The sequence below is a fragment of the Canis aureus genome, chromosome 15 (assembly GCF_053574225.1).
Source record: "Canis aureus isolate CA01 chromosome 15, VMU_Caureus_v.1.0, whole genome shotgun sequence".
In the NCBI taxonomy this organism is placed as follows: Eukaryota; Metazoa; Chordata; class Mammalia; order Carnivora; family Canidae; genus Canis; species Canis aureus.
The window spans coordinates 9841170-9864535 of record NC_135625.1 but is presented as its reverse complement, the minus strand read 5'-3'; the positions used below and the strand labels follow the sequence as shown (position 1 = coordinate 9864535).

Here is a 23366-nt window from a genome sequence, read left to right as displayed (position 1 = left end):
TTCCTCAGCCATTAGAAATGACAAATACCCACCATTTGCCTCGATGTGGATGGACCTGGAGTGTATTATGCTGAGTGAAATAAGTCAATCAGAGGACAAACAGTATATGGTATCATTCATTTGGGGAATATAAAAAATAGTGAAAGGGAATAAAGGGGAAAGGACAGAAAATACGTGGAAAATATCAGACAGAATATGAGAGGCTCCTAACTCTGGGAAATGAACTAGGGGTGGTGAAGGGTAGGAGGGCGGGGGGTGGGGGTGAGTGGGTGACGGGGACTGAGGGGGGCACTTGATGGGATGAGCACTGGGTGTTATTCTATATGTTGGCAAATTGAACACCAATAAAAAATAAATTTATATAAAAAAAGTCTGAAAAAATCCCTCTCAACCATCATCTTTGCCTTTATTACCAAACGAAGAGGTAAAAAAAAAAAACAAAACAAAAACAAAAACAAAAACAAAAAACAAAAACAAAAAGAACAACAAAAAGCAAAAAGAACAACAACAACAAAAAACTCATCTTTATTCCCTGAAACTTCGAGTCATTCTTATTGCTGAAAACCACTTTGCCGTGCAAGGACAAGACCCTGGACGTCCTTCTAAATCACTCTTAAACTACCGTTAAGGACGGTGGCCAGGACCGAGGAGGGGGATGTGTTCCTTGTTGCAAACATTGTCCTTTGCCATTGGAGGGAAGAAGCATGTGTGCGCCATCGGGGAAACCCGGCCTGCGCTTCCTGCCCACGGTCGGTCTGTCCTCCCGTAAAACGCCTCCATATCAGCTCCCAAGTCAGCGAGGGGCCACCAGGGCGGTCAGCTACGGCAGGAGGAAACACGCAGAAGTGGAGTCAATAAGTGTCCTCTGCTTTATATTCATCATCCTCTGTCATCCTCGCAGGGATTTCCCAAGGCGGGTCGTCTGAGACAAGGGACAGCTGAGCTTGTCTCACGTGCGTCCAAAGCACCGGAGCCCCTGGTTGAACCGAGGTGTGAGGGGGCCCAGGGAAAGTCCCCGCCTAGCATCTTCCCGGGAGACCAGCATCGTGGGACGGCCACGGGGTCCCTGGAGGGATCCTGCAGCTCGAGCTCCTGATCTCCTGCACCCTCGGTCCGAGGTGCGGGTGTGCGACAGCTGCCCTGGGCCAGAGACCAGCCTAGAGCCCTGATCTCTCGCTGCCTCCGCCGGGACTAATACAGTATCGGTGAACAGACAAAGGTGGGGACATTTCATCCCTAAAGAGAACTTCTCAAAATTCGTATTCGTAATATCTGTCCTCTGGCCGTGTTGTCATTCCAATTCCATGCTGACGCCTGGGAATGGTGTGATCTGGGGCTTGTATCCACACGCCCTTGCCACCAAGTCTGAGTAGCTGCTGGTAGGCTTGGGGGGGCGTTGGGTTCTCCCACGATGTCCTCTTTATAAGGTTGACGTGCGTGGAGAAGCTCGATGTTTGGAAAGGATGCAAATCCCATCCTGAGTATGCATTTGACTCCCAGGGGCTCGTGTAAGAGTCGGGCTTTCCTCTCTGGGGTCGTGTGAACCCTGGGCTGGTGGTGCCTTCATTCAGCCGAGGAGGGAGCCGCCGGCCGGGCAGGAGCTGTGCCCGCCACTGGGAGGACGGGGATGTGGGGACAAGGTGTCACCCTCAAGGGCTCGCCTGGGAGAAGAGCGAGAGCACAGAGCATCCCGTCCGCGGGGGGACGAGCGCTGACGAGATGCTGCAGGAGCTCCTGCGGTTAGGAGGCTCCTGGGGCCCCCGGGTCTGAGCACCAAGGGTCCGCACAAGTGACAAGGAGAGAAGCAGAAGGGGTGAGGTGCAGAGAGCGGTTGCAACAGGCTTTGGGGGGAGGGGGGAACCGCAGTCCAGGCCCGTGGCCAGGACACCGTTGTGGGGAGGTAGCTGGCGGGGCTGCGGGGACCCACAGGGCACGGCTGAGGCTTGAACCCGCTTCTGAGAACGAGAGGGGCCGGAGGGGCAGCAGAACCAGCACATCCTGGTCCTCGGGGGCAATCCCAGCGAGTGGCCTTCGAGACGGCCTTCCTTTAAAATCCCTTGGTTAAGGACATCGCAGCAAAGAACCGTGGATAATCCGCAGAGGAGAAATGAGCGTGACGTGGGTCCAGCCTTCGATCTCCAGGGTCGGTCGGCGGGACCTGGGGCAGCGGCCCAGGGAGGTGCAGGCGTGGGAGCTCCCCGGGGCGAGGAGGGGCCCACACCCCCGAGCTCAGGCACCGGCGGGGCTTAGCCCGGGGACGTGCCGGGCCACTCAGGAGAGGAGCACGTGGGCCTGGGGCTCCTGGAGGCATCAGGCTGCTCTCGGCAGGTGTGTCCACTAGGGTCTGCTCCACCTGCAGGGGCCCACGATGCCGGGTGACCCTGTGGCCAGCACAGCCGCCCGCTGCCCCGAAATGGAGCCGCAGCTCAAGGCCGCTGTGGGACGAGGACATGGAGGCGGAGACGGTGCAGTTTCCATGGTGAGCCGCGGGCACCTGCCGGCGCGGCTGCATCGGGGCCTTTTCCGGGACGTGGGGCCCCCTCAGCACCAGGAGCTGGGGCGCCCAGGGGCTCAGTGCGGGAAGCATCTGCCTTGGGCTCAGGCCGTGACCTCAGAGTCCTGGGATCGAGCCCCCAGTCCCGCGCAGCAGAAGGTCTGCTTCTCCCTCTGCCCTCCCCGCCCCCTGCTCATGCTTGGTCTCTGCCGAATAAATATATAAAATCTTACAAAAAAAAAAAAAAAAGAAGCCAGAAGCTTTTTATTCCTTTCAAGCAAGTTTTAACTGTGCGGATAGCCCCAAAGCCTTGCCGCAGGATTGTGTCCTCAGCGCACATCAGCCTGTCCCGCCACCGCGTGGGATGTCCCGTCTGCAGCATCGTCCTGCTCCTCCCGCCCCAACTTTCTGCCCCGCAGACAGTGATAGAGCGGAGCAAGGGCGCAGGCCTCTAAGCAGGACACAGCGGGGGGGGCCCCTTCCTGCTGCTTCTTCAGCTCCCGGGGGGTGGGGACATTTGTATGTCACACCCCACATTATTGCCTGATTTTTTCCTAATTTAAAAAAAAAAATCGAAGGAGGGGAAGATGGCAGAGGAGTAGGGTCCCCAAATCACCTGTTCCCACCAAATTACCTAGATAACCTTCAAATCATCCTGAAAATCTACGAATTAGGCCTGAGATTTAAAGAGAGACCAGCTGGAGTGCTACAGCGAGAAGAGTTCGGCTTCTATCAAGGTAGGAAGACGGGGAAAAAAGAAATAAAGAAACAAAAGGCCTCCAAGGGGGAGGGGCCCCGCGAGGAGCCGGGCTGAGGCTGGGGCGAGTGTCCCCAGGACAGGAGAGCCCCGTCCCGGAGGAGCAGGAGCTGCACCAACCTTCCCGGACGGAAAGGGGCTCGCGGGGAGTTAGAGCAAGACCCAGGAGGGCGGGGATGCCCTCGGGCTCCCGGGGACACTAACAGACACCTGCACCCCGGGAGAGTGCACTGAGCTCCCTAAGGGCTGCAGCACGCAGGGCGGGACCCAGAGCAGCTCCGAGGGGCTAGGGGGCGGCTCCGCGGAGGGGGCTGCGGGGCGGGAGCAGCTGGGGGGGGGGCCAGGGCAGAGTAAGAGCCTCCGGGGAGAGGGCTGCGGGGGCGGGAGCAGCTCAGAGGGGCTCAAGCGGTGGCTCCGCGGAGGGGGCCTATGGGGCAGGAGCAGCTGGCTGGGGGTCTTGGGCCTGAGGAAGAGGCTCCGGGGAGGAGGCTGCGGGGCGGGAGCAGCTTGGAGGGGCTCGGGCGGAGGAAGAGGCTCCGGGGAGGAGGCTGCGGGGCGGGAGCAGCTTGGAGGGGCTCGGGCGGAGGAAGAGGCTCCAGGGAGGCGGCTGCAGGGCGGGAGCAGCTCGGAGGGGCTGGGGGCGGCTCCGCGGAGGGGGCTGCGGGGCGGGAACAGCTTGGAGGGGCTCGGGCGGAGGAAGAGGCTCCAGGGAGGCGGCTGCAGGGCGGGAGCAGCTCGGAGGGGCTGGGGGCGGCTCCGCGGAGGGAACTGCGAGGCAGGAGCAGCTCGGAGGGGCTCGGGCAGAGGATGAGGCTCCGGGGAGGGGGCTGCGGGGCTGGAGCAGCTTAGAGGGGCTCCGGTGGAGGAAGAGGCTCCGGGGAGGGGGCTGCGGGGCGGGAGCAGCTTTGAGGGGCTCCGGTGGAGGAAGAGGCTCTGTGGAGGGGGCTGCGGAGCGGGAGCAGCTAGGGGGGGCTCGGGCGGTGGTTCCGCGGAGGGGGCTGCGCAGCGGTGCAACTTGGAGGGGCTCGGGCAGAGGAAGAGGCTCCGGGGAGGAGGCTGCGGGGCGGGAGCAGCTCTGAGGGGCTGGGGGCGGCTCAGCGGAGGGGGCTGCAGGGTGGGAGCAGCTCGGCATCTTGAGCAGAGGAAGAGGCTCCACGGAGGGGGCTGCGGAGCGGGAGCAGCTGGGGGGGCTCCGGCGGCGGCTCCGAGGAGGGGGCTGCGCGGCGGGAGCAGCTTGGAGGGGCTCGGGCGGAGGAAGAGGCTCCGGAGAGGGGGCTGCGGGGCGGGAGCAGCTCGGCGGGGGCTTCGGTGGCGGCTCCGCGGAGGGGGCTGCATGGAGGGAGCCCCTTGGAGGGGCTAGGGCAGAGGAAGAGGCTCCGCGGAGGGGTCTGCGGGGCGGGAGCGCAAATCCAACAGCGCAGGCCCCACAGCACAGGGCGCCAGGACACAGCCCAGGATCTGGCCTCCCCCGGGACAGGCAGAGGCCCGGAGGGCCCAGGACAGCGAGGACGCTCCTGCCCCAGGCTGAGCAGATCAGCGGCCCCGCCCTGGAGCCTCAAGGCCCTGCAGACCAAGAGCTTTGTAGTTACTGCAGGAGCTGACTCCAGGGCTCCAGACCTGCTTCCGCCACTGCGGTTGTTACTCCAGGGGCCTCACGGGGTAAACAACCCCCACTGAGCCCTGCACCAGGCAGGGGGCAGAGCAGCTCCCCCAAGTGCTAACACCTGAGAATCAGCACAACAGGCCCCTCCCCCAGAAGACCAGCTAGACGGACAACTTCCAGGGGAATTCAAGGGACTTAAAGTATACAGAATCAGAAGATACTACCCCGTGGTTTTGTTTTGCTTTGTTTTGTTTTCTTTTGTTTTCCTTTTTTTAAATTTTTTTTTATTTATTTATGATAGTCACAGAGAGAGAGAGAGGCAGAGACACAGGCAGAGGGAGAAGCATGCGCCATGCACCGGGAGCCCGATGTGGGATTCGATCTCTAGTCTCCAGGATCGGGCCCTGGGCCAAAGGCAGGCGCCAAACTGCTGTGCCACCCAGGAATCCCTTGTTTTGCTTTTGATTTCTGTTTGCTTCCCCCACCTTTTTTTCCCTTTATTCCTTTTTCTTTCTCTTTTTTTCTTTTTTCTTCCTTTTTTCTTTTTTCTTTTTCTCTTTTCTTTCCTTCTTTCTCTCCTCTCTTTTTCTCCTTTTCCCAAAACAACCTGTTTTTGGCCACTCTGCACTGAGCAAAATGACTAGAAGGAAAACCTCACCTCGAAAGAATCAGAAACAGTCCTCTCTCCCACAGAGTTACAAAATCTGGATTACAATTCAATGTCAGAAAGCCAATTGTCAGAGAGCTGGAGAAAAGACAGCAAATAGATCCTACACCCAGCAGAAGAAGAGGGTTAAAAACGATTTGAGCAGAACTCAATGAAATAGAGACCAGAAAAACTGTGCGACTGATCAACAAAATCAGGAGTTGGTTCTTTGAAAGAATTAGTAAGATAAACCATTAGCCAGCCTTATTAAAAAGAAGAGAGAAAAGCCTCAAATTAATAAAATCACTGTAGCAAAGACATGAACAGAAATCTCACAGAGGAAGACATAGACATGGCCAACATGCATATGAGAAAATGCTCTGCATCACTTGCCATCAGGGAAATACAAATCAAAACTACAATGAGATACCACCTCACACCAGTGAGAATGGGGAAAATTAACAAGGCAGGAAACAACAAATGTTGGAGACAATGCGGAGAAAAGGGAACCCTCCTACACTGTTGGTGGGAATATGAACTGGTGCAGCCACTCTGGAAAACTGTGTGGAGGTTCCTCAAACAGTTAAAAATATACCTGCCCTAGGACCCAGCAATTGCACTGTTGGGGATTTACCCCAAAGATACAAATGCAATGAAACGCCGGGACACCTGCACCCCGATGTTTATAGCAGCAATGGCCACGATAGCCAAACTGTGGAAGGAGCCTCGGTGTCCAACGAAAGATGAATGGATAAAGAAGATGTGGTTTATGTATACAATGGAATATTCCTCAGCTATTAGAAATGACAAATACCCACCATTTGCTTCAACGTGGATGGAACTGGAGGGTATTATGCTGAGTGAAGTAAGTCAGTCGGAGAAGGACAAACATTATATGTTCTCATTCATTTGGGGAATATAAATAATAGTGAAAGGGAAAATAAGGGAAGGGAGAAGAAATGTGTGGGAAATATCAGAAAGGGAGACAGAACGTAAAGACTGCTAACTCTGGGAAACGAACTAGGGGTGGTAGAAGGGGAGGAGGGCGGGGGGTGGGAGTGAATGGGTGACGGGCACTGGGTGTTATTCTGTATGTTAGTAAATTGAACACCAATAAAAAAAAATTAATAAAATCATGAATGACAAAGGGGAGATCACTACCAACACCAAGGAAATACAAACGATTTTAAAAACTTATTATGGGCAGCCATATGCCAATAAATTAGGGAATCTAGAAGAAATGGACAGATTTCTGGAAAACCACAATTAACCAAACCTGGAACAGGAAGAAATAGAAAACCTGAACAGGCCGATAACCAGGGAGGAAATTGAAGCAGTCATCAAAACCCTCCAAAGACAAAAAAGTCCAGGGCCAGATGGCTTCCCTGAGGAATTCTATCAAACGCTTAACGAAGACACCGTACCTATTCTACTACAGCTGTTTAAAAGACAGAAAGAGATGGAGTACTTCCAAACTTCTTCTATGAGGCCAGCATCACCTTAATTCCAAAACCCAACAAAGACCCCACCCAGAAGGAGAATTAGAGACCAATATCCCTGATGAACATGGATGCAAAAATTCTCAACAGGATACTAGCCAATAGAGGCCAACAATATATTAAGAAGATGATTCAAAATGACCAAGTGGGATTTATACCCGGGATGCAATGCTGGTTCAACACACGTAAAACAATCAATGTGACTGACCATATCAGCAAGAGAAAAAACAAGAACCATCTGACCCTCTCAATAGAGGCAGAGAAAGCATTTGACAAAATAGAGCATCCGTTCCTGATCAAAACTCTTCAGAGTGTAGGGAGAGAGGGAATATTCTTCAGCATCTTAAAAGCCATCGACGAGAAGCCCACAGCAACTTTCTCAATGGGGAAGCACTGGGAGCCTTTCCCCTAAGATCAGGAACAGGACAGGGATGTCCACTCTCACCACTGCTATTCAACATAGCACTAGAAGTCCTAGCCTCAGCCATCAGGCAACAAAAACGAATAAAAGGCGTTCAAATTGGCAAAGAAAAATTCAAACTCTCCCTCTTCGCAGATGACATGATACTTTACATAGAAAACCCAAAAGAGTCCACCCCAAGATTGCTAGAACTCATACAGCAATTTGGCAGTGTGGCAGGATACAAAATCAATGCCCAGAAGTCAGTGGCATTTCTGTACACTAACAACGAGACTGAAGAAAGAGAAATTAAGGAGTCAATCCCATTTACAATTGCACCCAAAAGCATAAGATACCTAGGAATCAACCTAACCAAAGAGGTAAAGGATCTATACCCTAAAAACTACAGAACGCTTCTGAAAGAAATGGAGGAAGACACAAAGAGATGGAAAAATATTCCATGCTCATGGATTGGAAGAATTAATGTTGTGAAAATTCCAATGCTACCCAGGGCAATTTACACATTCAATGCAATCCCTATCAAAATACCATGGACTTTCTTCAGAGAGTTGATACAAATCATCTTAAGATATGTGTGGAATCAGAAAATACCCCGAATAGCCAGGGGAATATTGAAAAAGAAAACCATAGCTGGGGGCATCACAATGCCAGATTTCACGTTGTACTACAAAGCTGTGGTCATCAAGACAGTGTGGTCCTGACACAAAAACAGACACATAGATCAATGGAACAGAATAGAGAATCCAGAAGTGGACCCTCAACTTTATGGTCAACTAACATTCTACAAAGCAGGAAAGACTACCCACTGGAAAAAAAGACAGTCTCTTCAATAAATGGTGCTGGGAACACTGGACATCCACATGCAGAAGAATGAAACTGGATCATTCTCTTACATCATACACAAAGATAAACTCAAAATGATGTAAGATCTAAATGTGAGACAAGATTCCATCAAAATCCTAGAGGAGAACACAGGCAACACCCTTTTTGAACTCGGCCACAGTAACTTCTTGCAAGATACATCCATGACGGCAAGAGAAACAAAAGGAGAAATGAACTATTGGGACTTCATCAAGATAAGAAGCTTCTGCACAGCAAAACTGAAAGACAACCTACAGAACGGGAGAAGATATTTGCAAATGACACACCAGATAAAGGGTTAGAAACCAAGATCTATAAAGAACTTATTAAACTCAAAAGCAAAGAAACAACCAATCCAATCATGAATTGAGCAAAAGACATGAACAGAAATCTCACAGAGGGAGACATAGACATGGCCACCAAGCACATAAGAAAATGCTCCACATCACTGGCCATCAGGTAAATACAAATCAAAACCACCATGAGATCCCACCTCACACCAGTGAGAATGGAGAACATTAACAAGGCAGGAAACAACAATTTTTTGTCTGCTTTTTATTTAAAAAATGACCATGATTCTTTGGGAGGTGATACAAGATTGCTTTCCAGTCAGATCATAATTTCCACAATTTCTGTAATAAGTATAAATTTGAAAGTTTCTCACTCTCCCCACCCCAATTCACTTTTGGCACCTGTGTGTGAAATGTCACTTCCAAAAAAAGGGGGAAAATATGCTGAATACTGGGTTTTCATCACACAGTACTCCTTTCGTGAGGAAAAATGTTCTTGTTGCTAAATTGAGAATATTGATACAAGAATGCTTAACAATATCTCATCAGTAAAAGCCTTTTTCTAACCAACTCTATGGCTGTCTCAGAAGAAAATTACATAGAAATAGCAGCCAATTCCTAGAGGTAAAAAGGCAATGGCTTATCTTCTCCTTTTCCACTTCTCCTGATTTTACATTTAGAATTAGAGCAAATCTATGAGAGGTAGCAGAAGGTCTGGCACAGGCTCTGGCTTCATGATTTGAAAATACAATTTCAACTCATCACATTCTTCAGAAGAACTCATTATACTTAAAAGAAACACACAAAGAGGCTCTCTTCACCTCTGCATGCAGAGGTTGACCAGAAGGACATACATTGGTTACCAACAGAGAAGGATGAGCCTACGATCTGGCAATTAGGAGATGGTGTATCCAAAGATATAGTCTTGACCTGGTTAGAAAACTGTGTCATTTGTAAAGTATATTACTCTTGAGTCTTCACTTACTTGCTAAAAAGAAGCTTCTACACAAAAATCAGGATGCCACAGGAGAGAAATAGCTAACACAAGCTATAGTTGGCTAATATTTAAATACAAAGAATTCAACTTTCATTTTTCATATGTGTGAAGGGTTTGTGAGCTTGTTACTGACCTATTTGGCCCAATTCATATTTATTTTTATTTTATCCACCGTGCTTCAGATCCATGGGGTATTGCCAAAAAACTTATCCCAAAAATCTCTCAGTTTTTATTAGAGCTTAATGGATTTATTTGAATACTTCTGTTAAGCTGATAAGAGTTAGGGAGAGTCTTATCCTACTCCCTTCCCCAAACCTAATTAGACATTTTTATTTCAAAACAAAAGATGGTGATATTATAAAACTAGGGAGGGAAATAAGATGCTATGACAGTACACTTCTTTTTAGTTAACACTTATTTCTTACCTATAGCACTACGTATGTGATAAAACTTTTGGGAAGGAGAAGGGAAGAAGGAAATTCCAAAGCCTCCCAACAAAGTAGCCATTCCAATGCATGGACAAGGGCTTATTTCTCCTGCCAGCCACTGATTCACAAATATTTTCCCCTTTTAAAGAAGTATGTGTGAATGAGGTTGGGGAGAGCAAGGAACACATCAAGGCGTCAACTATACTCTTCTCTTAATGAGCCCGCCTTATGTCCTTAGTGGCGACTGACTTCATCCGCCATCTTGGCTTTCACGGTAAGCAACACCTTTCTTTAAAACTTTTCTTGTTCTTGCTGCTTTTCTTGCCGTTCTTGTCTTTGTTCTCGGACATGTTTTTGGCTCTGATTTCTCTCATTAGGTCAAAGAATACCTTGTCCACATTGGCTCGCGTTTTAGCTGATGTCTCCACGTACTGCACACCCCACTCCTCTGCTTTAGTCCTTGCCTCTTCGATGGGCACCTGCCTCCGCTCCTCTAGGTCGGACTTGTTTCCCATGACAAGCAATGGACTTGCCTTTTTTTTTCTGGACCACATATCCATAATGGACCTACAGTGCCCAAGGCCCTCAGATGCAAGAAAATATCGTCCTTGTCTACGCTATACACCAACCAAGTAACAACTGCTGCCACATCCTGGGCTCTCCTGGAAAGAGAGGTTCCTATAGACACTGGCGTGTGACCGTCCACATCCAGCTGTCCATTGAGCCTTGGGAGGCATAGCTACTGAGGTCTCCTCAATGCAGGAGAGAGTCGAACTTGAGGCCGCGGGCTTATCCCACCTGCAGGGGAGGTCTCCCCTGTTCTTCCTCAGTCCCTTGCTGGATGCCACCATACCAGAGAAGGTCAGCCCTCCCCAGTCCCCTTGGCTATGTAGGGAGCCCCCATGACATCAACTGAGTGAACTGCAATGGAGTTTGTCTACTTTATGGGTAGTATGAGCACCATGCTACAGGGGGGAGCTCATGTGGAATATTTATTTCCCTAATAAAGGACACAACCCACCCAACAGTCAGCAGTAGAAGCCAAGCTTTAGGCTGCCATTTAGCTCTGGATGCCCTGGTCAGCAAATGGTTCCATCAGCACCTCTTACAAACTCTTGGGCCACTGTCTAAGAGTTGTTCCTTTTAGGGTAAGGAACTCAGGGCACTCTTGCCTCAGAGATACCCCAAATATAAATCAAAATCACAGATGTCCCCACATACAGTAAGGCCACAATGCAAGGCCTCCCTGGGACACCACTTGTCCTCCTTGGTGTTCCAACATTACAGATCGTGGCCAGACGCTCATTTTGCTTCTCAGGATACATAATGCTGGCCCTACAGGAGGGACTCAATAAGTAAAATCCCACCTCCCCTGGAGACCACAAGCAGCCAGTGGAACTGAGAGGCACACACTGGTCTCCTCAAACAATTCCTATTTAAGCTTCAAGGTGTCAAACGGGCCTCCAGTGGAGGCCATCAGGGGCCTTGACAACACAGAGTTTCAAGACAAAAGGATGCACGTGCAGTTATCCACAAGCCGACTTCGGACTGCCCCTGGGATGGGAGACCAGAGTGGCTGCTATCGGCGTGGGAAAGAGGGGCACTGGTCCAAAGAGTGTCCAGTAGATCGCACAGGTCGTGTGGCGGACTTTACTGAGCAGCATAACGGACAGTATAGAGCAGTGCGCTCGCCGTACACCCTGGGCTGCGGGGAACCCATGTGTTACAACGATGCATATGGAGCATCGACTCCTAGAAGCGCTACCGGGTCCGCTCTTATGAGGCAGTGGCGGCGGCAGCAGCAGCCTCTGCGTACAACTGCGCGGAGCAGTCCATGTCCCATCTGCCTCACGACCAGAGCACAGCTGGGACCAGTCACCCCAACCCCACTTCTGTTGATCCCTACGACAGACACCTGTTGCCGAGCTCAGGGGCTGCTGCCACTTCGGCTCTGTGGCTGCTGCCGCTGCCAACACCTCGTCCTACTATGGAAGGGACAGGGGCCCCCTTCGTCGTGCCACAGCTGTGCTCCCCACGGTTATGGGCCAGAGAGTGAGCTGCCGCAGGCCTCAGCAGCTGCACGGATTCTCTGTATGGCATGGCCCAGTGTGAGCGGGAGCACATGTGGACCGAGCGCGGTGCTCAGCCTTTTGAAACTGGAGGTAGGATCATTGCGGACTGAACCTTGGGCTGCGGTCATATATGAGAACCTGCTCTGCGCGTCCCCTTGCCACAATGTTTCCATTGCTTCGTGTTTGAGTAAACAAAGGAGTTTGTGACCAACTGTGTTTTCTTTCTTAATTTAATTCTTATAAGTTGACTTTTCTTTCCTCTTGATACTAGTCCCTGTAGCCTTTCACTCCGTTCCTTATATTCTCAGCCTCTGAGCAGCCCTAGGTAAGGATTATGCTGGCATCCCCCTTTTCCTGTACCGTGGATCCCCCTCTTATCTTGCTTTCCTTAGGAATTGAGCCCTTCTCCCTGTCTACCTGCAACATCTCCTTTCCCTTTAAAATGACCATGTAGTGGCACAAGACCTTTTACTCTTCTGTTAGCTCTGGGCCCTAACGTTGAGGCTAATCTTCTGAAACTGCTAGGACCATTGGGGTTTTGGGGGTGGGGGTTGTTGTTTTGTTTGTTTTGCTTTATGTCTGACCTGTGATCGTGGTACAGCATTAGCTGAAATTTAGCCTTGTTTTATTTCACTCCTCCCACTTTTTAAAAAATATTTTGACAAATAAACGTTTCTAACACTTAAAAAAAAGTGAGAGAAAGAGGGAGAGTACGAGCAGGGGGAAAGGCAGAAGGAGAGACAAAGCGTTCCAAGCAGCCTTCTTGCCGAACATGCAAAGCTTGGCATCTGGCTTTATCCGACAACCAAGAGATCATGACCTGAGCCAAGATCAAGGGGGATGCGTAACCGACTGAGCCACTCAGATTTTATTGATTTATCCATGAAAGACACAGAGAGAGACAGAGACACTGGCAGAGGGAGAAGCAGGCTCCATGCAGGAAGCCCAATGTGGGACTCGATCCGGGTCTCCAGGATCACGCCCTGGGCCGAAGGCAGGTGCTCGACCACTGAGCTATCCAGGAGAGGAAAAAAGGGGTTTCTGAGGCAGAGCAGCATAAAGAGACACAAGGAGACATGAAATTATATGGCTTGCTCACACAACGCTGGTAGTGAAGTATGGCTGAAACCTCAAAGGCTGCAGATGGAGTGTTAATATGTTTTCAATGACGCATTTACAAGTTTTGACTTATTCTATAGTCAAAGAGTGAGTTATGAGCAGACGACATGATTCTTTCTGTATTTGTATTCAAATTAAAAGGGAATGGAAGAAAAAAATAGGGAGATTACTGTCTCTCTAATTTATTTGTTACTCCCTGCTGTTTCTTAAACTCAGAATAGAATTACTACCATCATTTTTTTACAGTTTTTTTAATGTCTTTTATTGTTAATTCTTTTAAGTAATCTCTCTGCCCAACATAGGGCTTGAATTCATGACCCTGAGATAGATAAAGAGTTGCATGCCCTACCAACTGAGCCAGCCAGGAGCTCCATTATTTATTGATCATCTTCACAACTACAACTTTTTATATTCTTTGTTTTCTTCTTCATCACTTAGCTGCTTTGTTTTCTTTGCAGCCTGTTCCACTAAGGAGCAGTTGGTGGCCTCTCTTATTCTTTAACTTGAACAAACAGAAGGAGTAGCAATGTAAAAGGGTCCAGGGCCAACTTGACTTCAAATTCTTCCTCATTTCCAATGTGTCTTACAAGACCTCTCTTTTTGTTTCATTCTCTAGGATTAGAAGAAAACCTTTGTTGTAATTTTAGTTAGCCTTATTAATGACACCTTTCCTTTATTTCAAATATTTGAGAATGTTTATATTATATGTAGGGATGAAGTTGAAGCCCACTGTTTGGGAGCCAAGACTGTATAGGAAAGACAGTATATAATGCTTTGTGATATGAATGATTTATCTATCTCAGATTTCAGGTTACTGTTAACACTATTCTAAAAAGACAGTATCCATATATAGAAACATTTCTTATTGATAATGTTTTATGTAACTAAGTATTATGAAGATGAGTCCTTTTTGGTTTGATCTCTTTTTCCCAAATTAGGAATGAGTATTAAGATTTAACATCAAGTTTATGATATATTTGAATTTTTGCTCCATGCATGCAACTTAATTTTTGTAAGTTAATACTGAGTTTTATAATATTAAAAACGGGTGTCAGCCTCACATGCCCAGCTGGTGACAATGTGGGAAGCTAGTAGGGATGGGTCAGCTTAGAGCAAGTTAAGTACTGCACGAATGTATTCCAATTCAAAAGAAGAAAAACCATTCTGTCTGCCAAACAAAATATATTCTGAAGGCTGGCTGTTTTGTAATACTTGATCTGAATTTTTTGGGGTCTGAAATTTATAAAAGAATTAAATTATAAAATGCTAAATGGCTTGCCTTTATTATGAAGTAATCAGTTACTTTATTTTTTTATTTATTTATGATAGTCACACAGAGAGAGAGAGACAGAGAGAGAGAGAGGCAGAGACATAGGCAGAGGGAGAAGCAGGCTCCATGCACCGGGAGCCTGACGTGGGATTCGATCCCGGGTCTCCAGGATCGCGCCCTGGGCTAAAGGCAGGTGCCAAACCGCTGCGCAACCCAGGGATCCCAATCTGTTACTTTAAAATCAAAAGAGAAGAAGAACTGGGGGTGGTGGAAGGGGAGGAGGGCGGGGGGTGGGAGTGAATGGGTGACAGGCACTGGGGGTTATTCTGTATGTTAGTAAATTGAACGCCAATAAAAAATTAAAAAAAAAAGAAATAAAGCAAATATCATGAAACCTAGTTATTACAAATTGCCATCTGTATTTATAATAACATTGGTAGCAATTTTTTTCTAATAAGATGAGTGGAATTTCCTTGATTATAGGCTTATTTTTTTTATTTTCTATTTTGAAACGGCCAATATGCTTATGAGTAAGATTTGTGTGGTCAGCTTCTGTTCTTTCATAAACTTCAGATAAAAATCATTTTAGCTGTAACCAAAACCTGAAGTCTTTAAAAAATGGCAGATGTTAATTTAAAAACAGCATATACTAATTTAGTTTGCTGTGTGATTATGGTCTAATGGAAGTTTCATAAGCTTTCTTTTCCCCTAACTCAGAAAAGTATATGTCAGAGTTTTGGAGTATGTCCTTAGCCAAGAATTTTATCCACTTAACATATGTTTACAAACTTATATAAAGCAAAAAAGAATGTAGGTACCTATAGTGAGCAAGAAATATAGTTTTGCTCATATTATCTGATGTTTGCCAAAAGAAGAATAAAAGATGTATGAATTAAATCATACAGAGAAAAATACACATTTGAGGAAATTCAGCAAGAAACAGATATCCCTGAAAGAGAACTTGGTAGAGCCCTGCAGTCCCTCGCCTGTGGTAAACCAACACAGCGGGTTCTTACAAAAGAACCCAAGTCCAAGGAAACAGAAAATGGCCACAGATTCACAGTTAATGATCAGTTCACATCCAAAGTACACAGAGTCAAGACTCAAACAGTTGCTGCCAAACAAGGTGAATCTGACCCAGAAAGGAAAGAAACGAGGCAGAAAGTAGATGACGACAGGAAACATGAGATCGAAGCTGCTATCCTGCGGATAATGAAATCCAGAAAGAAGATGCAGCACAGTGTGTTAGTAGCAGAGGTAACTCAGCAGGTGAAGGCTCGATTCTTCCCAAGTACAGTTGTTATTAAGAAACCTATAGAAGGACTTATTGAAAGAGAATATTTGGCTCGAACACCTGAGGATTGCAAAGTATACACATATGTAGCATAAAATGCGTTCAGAAATTTGATTTATCCTTGGACTGTACTCTTCGCATGGACTGAGAAGTTCTTTTAAATCATTAAATATTAAGACGACCATCTCTTCTATTAAATTACAGCACATGTTCTAGACCATTCAGATCAAGCCTTTACTCCCTTTGAGAGTTTTCAACATCAATTGATTGAGCTTCAGGCTTTACAGAGTTTATCCCTGTAGAGATCATTTTTTTTTTTTCTGGTTCTTCAAAATTTTATTAACAAAACCAGGGAGAGGGGAGGCAACAGTGAGCAAACTGCACAGTCCCACCCAGGCACAGAGAACGGAGAGACAGAGGGACAGACAAGGACAGAAGAAAATCCTGAGACCCTCTGATACCGGCAGCGGGGTAGTCAAATGGTGGGTGGGCGCAGGGAGAAACTCAGGGACCACTGGAGAAACAGATGAATGGCAGAGCAGCCAAACGGGGGATTCGGGCGGCTCCCGGGCCTGGAATGCAGAGCGTGGGGACTTCGGGGCCAGTGAGGCTCAGCGGTCAGCACTGGAGCGCGGCTCGGGAGTGAGCGGGTTATGCTGGATCGTGAGGTGCAGCGTCAGGGCCAGTGATCCTGCCCGTCAGTCCCAGCCGTGCGAACGGTGCGTTCCTGCTCAAACGGCTCGTCCGGCTTGTACCACGCGTGCACACGCTCCAGGGCCACTCCAGCAGCCGCAACCTCTCCCAGCAGTAATGCGGGTACACTGGCGTTTGGGCAGGAGGCAGAAGTCACCCGCGAGCTAAAGACATCACGCACAAGAGGACACCCACGTACCTCATCAGCTGGCACTTCGGGGTCCCGGAAGTGCTCGGGGCACAGCACCTGGAGCCGTTTACAGTATGTCTTGCTCTGAGGGTTGTAGACATCACAGAAGAGTCGTGTAGCTCCCTCAATGTGTGTGGGGTATGTGGACCCAAAGGACGTCTGGCTCTCGTACTTGGCAGCAGCGCTCCATGTGGTGCAAGGCAACACGTGGGTTGATAGGGTGCCCGCAGGAGACGCAGAAGATCTGCAGGTCCGTGTCATCACTGTCACCCTCATTGCTTTTCCAAACAAGGGCCTGTTCTGGGATTGTGGGTGGACATGAAATGGGGACACTTGTCGGCGCATTTCACAGAAGCCTCCAGAGCTCTGCTACTATCGGCGGGTCCACCCCCCAGGCTTCCTTGGCCTCCCACCTTCCCCTCCAGCCTTGCCACACTTTCAGTGTGGGCTGCGGGGGCTGCTTCCGTACCCCTGTGGGGGCAGTGGGGTGAGTGGGGTCACCGTGGATCCACAGCTGTTCTGAGGGATGGATGCCTGGTGTGGGAACGCTTCCCTGATGCCACATCTTCCAACCTTCCCCAGCCCATGAGGCAGCTTGTGGATTCGACTGGCCTTGCCATCTGCCCCGGGCAGGAGGCCAGGCTTGCCTTTGCTCCAGCCCCAAGTGGCCAGGACAGAGGCAGCCTTGGCCGCCCCACTTTGTCGCGGACAGGCCTCTGACCTGTTCACATCCACTCTCTCCGGGGAAGCTGAGGGGAGCCGTATAGAATCCTTGTTCCATTGCATCATTACTGGAGTCTTGGGGCAGCTGCTAAAACCACTCGGTTTTAGTATTCCATGCAGGGAGTGGGGCAGTGTCCCATGGTGGGCTGGCCTGGGACCTTGTGCTGTGCTCCGTTCTGTCACCCAGTCACTGTAGATATTTTCTACCTTCCTGCATAACTCAGGTTCCAGGGTACGTGATCTGTTCTCGGTTCCCTTAATAAACAAAGTCAGTCCTCCAAAAAAAAAAAAGAAAGAAAGAAAGAAAGAAATATGATCATCTCCTTTTTTTTCCCCCAATAATACCAGCCTTTGAGTTCTTTATTAAGCACCAGATTTTCACATGCGTCACTATAGGAGGGAGGCTTCAGATTCAACCAGACTCTGGCCCGTAGTCAGGAGAGATGTGGTGTGCTGAGGTATTCCTGTGTCTAGAAACAGGCACATGGCTTCAAGAGCAGCAGAAGTGGACTATGGGCATCATCGTCTTCCTTGAAAGAGTAAAGGTAAGTGTCGTTCAACCCAGGGAACTGAGGCTCCATCCCCAGGGGGAGGGCTTGGAGAGGTGGCCATAATGTCTTCAGGGATGCTGCCCTGAAGCATCCAAAGATGACATCCCATAGGCTTTAGAGAGCAGATCAAGAAGCTGCTTCTTTTCATCTTCTGGGAGGAAACTAAACTTTGCCGCATTGATGTTCAGTCTCTTAAACTCCTCCTCGGCAAAGTCCATGCCCTGTTTGGGCATCTGGTAATCCGTTCCAGGGTGGACTTGAAGATGAGTGGGTCATCCGTGTTGAGGGAGTAGGTAGCCTGGTCATGTTTGAGCCGAACACTGCATGCTCCGTGTCCGAGTTCCAGGGGCCTGTGAGGTAACGGGACCAGGGGCAGATCTCGAAGTGCATGTTTTCCTGCTGCAGCCTGTCATAAAGGGCCTCGTCCTGCAGCGTGTGGTAGCCATGGCCCAGCCTCTCCGTCTTGAGCGTGTCCACAGCCTCTTTGACCAACTCCGCTGAGCCCACTCCCCTGCATGCACAGTGCGGTGGATGCCTCTCCTCACAGCCTCCTGGTAGCCCTTCACGTGTCCCAGGAAGACACTGCTCCCTTTAATGGTCTCGTCTCCTGCCAGGTCGATGGCCACCACAGTCTGCTGGTACTTCGGACACAGCTCCACCACCTCCAGGGGCCAACTGGGCTGGTGGCGCAGGTGGCACAGGATGGACCTCACTTTCACCTTGAAGTCCCGTTCTCCCTCCTGCAGGCTCTGGCTTACCAGGGCCACCACCTCCCCTAGGATTTGCAAAATCTCTACATTAAAATTGATGTGGCAGTTTTAATACAATGTATACGAAATAGTCTAAAATTTACAATACCGGAAAACATGATTATTTTTTTTTCTCCTAAAGTTGAAAAGCTTGGAATGTATGTCCAACAGTGAGGTAAAACATTTTGTCTCTCGATTTAAAGAACTGTGCAAGGATAACATTCAAACACATTCAATTAGGGCACTTTTCAGTTTTGACAGGAATAATGAATTACTGTAGCCAACAAGGCACAGTTAGAAAATGCCAACATTTCAAGTCAATAAGAACAAGGCAGATAATATCAAGCAAATCTTTTTAAAAACTTTTCTTTTGAAACAATTTCTTTGAGGACAAAGGGCAGTTTGCTTCACGTGACTGTAATTTCTTGTGCCAGGGAGGAGTCTGCCCTAGAGAGCATCGGAAGGCAGCCACTCACTCATTCCTGCACATTGCAAAAGGGCAAAGAAATAAGGTCCGTGGAAGGCGCTACTCCCACGTTGAGGATGGAAGGCACTACTTTAAGTTTTTTCTTGTTTGGGGTTTTTAAAATCACGGCACCAGTGTTTGTTGCTCACACTCTCGTGCACGGCCACAGTGGCCCCTCGGCCTCCTGAGGTGCACAGCCAAGCCGTCTCCCCTCAAGGACGTGTGTCCCGTGTGCCTGGGCCATTGTGGTTGTGTCCAGGACGCAACAGGGAGGCAGCGCTCCACAGGGTCCTGGGGCCATCCAGGTTGTGCCAGGATCTCACAATGGGCTGAGTTGGACATAAAAGCAAACCTGTAAAAAGAGCAACAGCGTCAGGAGTCCCTAGAGAGAAGACCCTCAGCCACAGGACCTATCCTCCTGCTGGGGCCCCCCATCTGCAGCCAGCACCCCCTCTCATGTTGCGGAACCCCCACCCCCTGTCCCGCCTCCCAGGGTGAGTGGGGAGGCTGGCATGGGTTTTGAAGCAGGAGCTCTGCCAGGAGTCTTGCGACAGGCTAGGCTCACAGAAGATCATTGACCGGACCCTGTTGTCCATCCTGACACGGGCTGGAATCCCAGCAGTCTACACATTGGGACACTCAGAGGCTCTGAGCATCAGTCTCAGGGCACTATAAGATTAGATCCACGTTTGTGTTTGTCCCGAATCTTAATGATGTTTCCACATGTCTTCAACCTGACACCTGCAATCCCTCCTCCCAGCCCTGCCCTCCCACTGGCTGTGAGAGGATGCATCCTGAGGTCTTCACTATACTGACACTTCACTAGCCAGATAGGATGTCCCCTGTCCTCATCCCATGTGCCACTCCATGAGGACGGCCTCCCATTCATGTGCTTGGCAGGTTCACTGGCATTTGAGTGGATGCACTGACCCCTGCCCCTTCCACCCCCAGGTAAAGTGCAGGGACTGTGGGGCCTTTGGACACAAGGCATCAAGCACCAGATGCCCCATAAAACACTGGGGCACGACCCTTGTTCCCATGGACTTGGGCTCCAGGAGGCTGAAGGAGAATGTGGAGCCGGGGAGTCAGCGGGACCAGCGGCACCAAGCTGGGCTGTTGGACCAGGCTGAGAGGGAGAACGCAGAGAGACGAAGGTGAGGAATGGGGCTTGTGACCCGAACGCCAGGGCTGACACGACAGACCCCGAATCCGTGTGCATGCACAGTGTGCAGGGCGACTGCGGGCAGAGCCAGGCTGGGCGAGGCAGGCAGAGGAGCTCCCAGACTAACAGGGTCCACATTTGGGTGATGGAGCTGTCCCTGCTGATTTGGTGTGGGGTTTGTGGCTGGACAAGTGTCCCTGCACCATTGAATGCATGGAGCTTGGCACATACCAAGGCAGACCCTTTCTGACTCTGCATGAAACAACTGTCTCGATGACCTGGTGGGTCACTGTAGTCAGGGTGGGGCAGAAGTGGGCAGAGAGTGGCTGAGGAGGGAAAGGACCAGGTTGGCCCAAGCCCAGAGCAGGTGTCCGGCTGGAAGCCAGGGAAGGGAGTTCCTTCTCCTTTCCATGCTTTGATTTCTGGTGCAGGCAAGAAGCCGAGCAGAGGAAGGCCCTGCTCCACAGGTTCCCCAGGAGACCCCGGGAGGGGCAGAAGCGCACCTGGAAGGAAGACACGGAATCTTGTGACTATGTGAGGGTGAGTGTGCGCTGCTTCCCGGGCTGTGCCCTTGGGCACTCCCTGAGCTCCATGTGCCTCCTGGGGGAGGTGGGGCTCCACTTCCTCTCTGACCAGTGGCAGTTGAGCAGCGTGGTCTTTGCACCCTTTTTTTCCTTGGTGCCCATGATATTGCCTTATGCCTTGTATGTGTGCGAACCGTGGCTGGTTTGCATGTGATGGTCATTGGCGGGCACTCCTGGAGCACATACCAACCTCAGAGAACAGGCCTCTGTCCTTCATGACACATTACCCCCCTGCCCATCCCCTCTCAGGAGCTGCCACCATGACTCTCCAGCATCAGGACTCCTATTGCCTCATGAGCATAGTGGATGGAAGAGCTGGTCCAATGGAAGAAGCATCGCTGTGAGGCAGGACTTTCCCTGTCCCCCCACAATGTCTCAAGGACATTAAAAGCATCCAGTCATACCTTTGTTCCGGACCAGCCCTGCAACTGCATTCACTACTCCCAGGGTGAGTCAGATCAACAGATCCCACCTTTTTCTTTCCCCGTTCCGGGGGAGGGGGGTGTTACTAAGGTCTTGGCCGTTAGTTGGTTTCTTTCTTTCTCTCCTGAGTGTTCATTTTGCCTTAGTGCTGGGGCCAAACTCATGGAGTCCCATGTGTTCTGTATTCCCACAGTGTCCACACATGCTGATGCCTGTCTACACCACCAGGAGGTCTTCTATCCCTGAGCCTGCCCTGCTGATGGAACCACGTACTGACAATCCAGTCATGAGTGTCTGGTCCCATTCCACATCTCGTCTCAGAAGCCCTCAAGTTAGCCTCAGCCCACCTGGTGGACCTCCTGGTGCCCAGGAAGTGCCGATCACTGACACCCCTCAGCCGGCTCGCCAACCCTGTGTCAGGGCTGACAGCCTGGTTGTGCAGCAGAGAGACAAGAGGCCCTGCAGAGTGTCCCTCAAGGGTCCCCAGGCTGGCTCCCAGGGCCATGGGCTGGGACACACCCAGGCACCACCCAAGTATCCTGAGGAGAACACCCGTCCCGCTGTCAGCAACGCATTGGCAGACAATTCCAAATGCCGCCCCCCAGGCTCCAGGCAAGAAATGTGCCCAGATGCCCCTAGACAGGACCCTGAACCCCCGAAAGAAAGCATGGTGGAGCCCCTGCCAGCACACCCGCAGGAGCATCCAGGGTGCCCCTGTGGGGAATTCAGGAAATCTGAGTCCTCCAGGAAGCAAACGTGCCTGTGGATGCACAGCCGGACCCCCGCAGCCCAGGAAGACACCTGCCCTCCAGCCGAGCAAGGGCCCCCAGCCCACACCTGCCACACCTCACCTGGAGTCGCTGCAGCCATGCACCGAGCCCCCTCGGCCGCCCTCTGCGCGGGCCCCCACTCAGCCCCTGAGAATGGTCTTCTCCAGATTGGACAGAAGCTGCTGGAGCTCCCGGTTCCTCGCAGCTCCCTCATCCTTCCTCCTGAGAAGCCAGGACCTGCTCAGGGCCCTCCTGCCTCCCACCTGTTGGATGGAGCCTGTGTCTGTGGCCCCTGGAGTGTCCTCCACGGTGACCTACAGGTGTCCTCATCCTCAGAAGACACTGAGAGTGAATGAGCCAGCTCCTGCCTCGGACATTGTCCTCCACCCCACTGCCACCTGATGGGTTGACTGAAGACCTCAGGACGTGGCCCCTCCTGGACTCATGTGGGGAATCAGCACTTGCTCAGCTGCTTTGCATGGAAATTCCTGGGTCCACAGCGTGCTGCCTCTCATACCCCTGGGGCTATGCATAGACACCCACCCCCCAAAACACACCTTGCACTTTTCTTTAGGGAAATCTGTGTGCTGTGGCAAAGGGTAGTCTTCCCTCTGGAATGTAAATTTTCTCTTCTGTAAATAGGTTTTCCAATAAATGGGGGGAAATTTGAATCAGCACTTGTTACTCCATTGGAAATAGAATCTAAGATGTTAATGTGTCTATGGTGTACACATGTGTGCCTTTGGGGTTTTGGCATCAAGAACCCACTGTGGGCCCTGCAAATGGACATATTGTTTTCTCCTGAGATGAGTTTTTCTAGACTGTGGTGGTAGCTTTGTGGGAATTGAGGTGGGCAATATTTCATCTGTGCATTTCAGTTATTCTCAGCCTTAATTTAGATTTGTGTGTAGTGTTTTATTTCCCTTAATAAAATGTTAGCACCGATAAAATGCATCCATGTGGTTCTTTTGATTTTGTGCTTTTTTTTTAATCTCAGCAATTCTGAAACTCTCTATAGTTAATTTAATTCCTCCAGCCTTAATTAACTGAGACGGGACAACAACTTGATAGTTTTGGGGGATCTGTAGACTTTGAGGGTCTCCTGCACACCCAGTCTCCTTCGTAAAGTACTGCATAGGGAACATTGACCGTGTGCACCCTGTGAGGGAGCCCTGTGTACTGTATGGGCCCTGGGTCACAGGTTGGTCTTTAATGGGGTGGGAGGTTTCCCTCTATACATATTCTGGATCCAACTTTAATGTTGGATCATAATGCCTCCTTTCTGAGACCTGGGCAAGGAGATT

General features: G+C 50.1%; 2 pseudogenes; one reads left to right on the top strand and one right to left on the bottom strand.

Annotated features, from left to right (window-relative positions):
• Positions 1-10557: 10557 nt before the first annotated feature.
• On the top strand, positions 10558-12150 carry LOC144284126 (RNA-binding protein 4B pseudogene; annotated as a pseudogene).
• Positions 12151-17744: 5594 nt separating this feature from the next.
• Positions 17745-19719, bottom strand: LOC144284124 (adenosine deaminase pseudogene; annotated as a pseudogene).
• Positions 19720-23366: the final 3647 nt, after the last annotated feature.